This window comes from Plasmodium inui (genome assembly GCF_000524495.1).
Source record: "Plasmodium inui San Antonio 1 unplaced genomic scaffold supercont1.15, whole genome shotgun sequence".
Lineage (NCBI taxonomy): Eukaryota > Apicomplexa > Aconoidasida > Haemosporida > Plasmodiidae > Plasmodium > Plasmodium inui.
The window spans coordinates 144297-146021 of record NW_008481849.1 but is presented as its reverse complement, the minus strand read 5'-3'; positions in this window follow the sequence as shown (position 1 = coordinate 146021).

Genomic DNA, 1725 nt, shown 5'->3' with positions numbered 1-1725 from the left:
TTTGGCGGCGGAGAAGTGGATACACGCCTGGAAAGCAGTTCGAGGCAATTGCGAGTGAGGGGGTAAGAACTTTCCACAGCATTGCTTCTAGGTTGCTAAAAAAATTGCCAAACAGTTACCGAACGGTAGCTAAAAGGCTGCAAAAAAATGGCCACAAAATGGCAGCAAAGTAGCCACAAAAATGGCAGCAGAATGGCCGCAAAACGCTGCCACAACGTATGAACGCCTCAAGCACTGCATGAACGCGCCATAATAAAGATAACAGTTTGCAATAACGATGTTACTCCAAATGGTGCTTAAATGTTCACACTTCTCACCTTTGCTGACCCAGCGAAAACGAAAACGTCAATGCAAAACCGTACATTTGCCATTTTCTCCAGCATCAGAAAATTCCCCCAAAGTAGAATATTCACGTTGTGCCCAGTTCGTGATTTTCAACTGGGGATGAACAGCCATTTTGTGAGCGACGTTTTACCTGAACCTGGCAGGCAGAGGTTGCAGTGAGCCAAGATCACACCATTGCACTCCAGCCTAGGTGACAGAAAAAAAAAATAGCAAACAAACGAACAAACAAATAGCTCTTTAAAGTGACCACATTAATGCACAATAAATGTAAAGTTGGTAAAAAAAAAAACGGAAAAAATCTACATATGTATTTTGTACGTATAGCCCTATCGCAAAATCACCACATGTCGACAACTTATGTGTAATGTAAGTTTTTTCCTTAAGACTTTTTGAATGGCCTTCGCCCCCCTTCCGACAAGCTTGTGTGTATATCTGCCACAGTGGACATTTTTTTCCCCACTACTGGTTTGTTTACTATGTCATATTGCCTAAGCGTGTTCACAAAAAGGACTAAAATGGAATGAAAAAGCTTGCCGAAATTGACGGACGGAACAATGAAATGGTCCCTATTTTGTTGTGTGTGTTTAACAGCTGGGGTGAGTTCTCTTTAAAAATGCATTAATCTGTGGCTTCAAAAGAAAGGAACTTCATCGAATTAGAACGAACATTACCGCATTGTGACCAATTGGGAGAAATCAAACGAATGGGTAGGAAAGGGGTTCCCTACCAAGGAAGGAGCCCAAATTTAACGGCCAAACAACCATTTTTAATTTATAGGCAAAATTGGTTGACCCTGACCTGCACAGCTTTCAATGCAAACTGCCTTCTAAGAGTGAAAGGAAAAAAGGGAACATATAATTATGCCCTGCAGAAGGTCTTTTCACGAAATGCTTCTTAAATTGCGTTTTGCGAATGTAGCGCTTCAATCGCGGTTTTGCTGTGCATTTTTTTTTTTTTTGTTGTTGTTGTCGTTTTTTCTTTTAAATTAATGTAAATTCTTATATGGCCAATTAAACAGTTCTACAATAACATAAAAAAAAGTATAATTCCGAGCTTTTATTCCATTTGCAGCTCCTATTTCCATTCGGTGGGAAACATTGTCTTCATGACCTTAAAAGTGTACCCTCCCTCTCTCTTTCTCTCTCTCACTTTTTTTTTTATTTTTTTAAGCTTGCGCGAAATTGAAGCCCTTTGTATTAAGAAAAAAACGTCATGAGCAATTTGTGATGGACCTTATTTCCTTCACGTTAGCAGTTTAATCGATGATGATTTTGGAAACGCTGTTAAATGGGACAAATTTACGTGACACTATTCAGCTTGCACATGTGTATATATGTATACATGTATACACGTTTGCATGTTTACACATGTGCATATTTA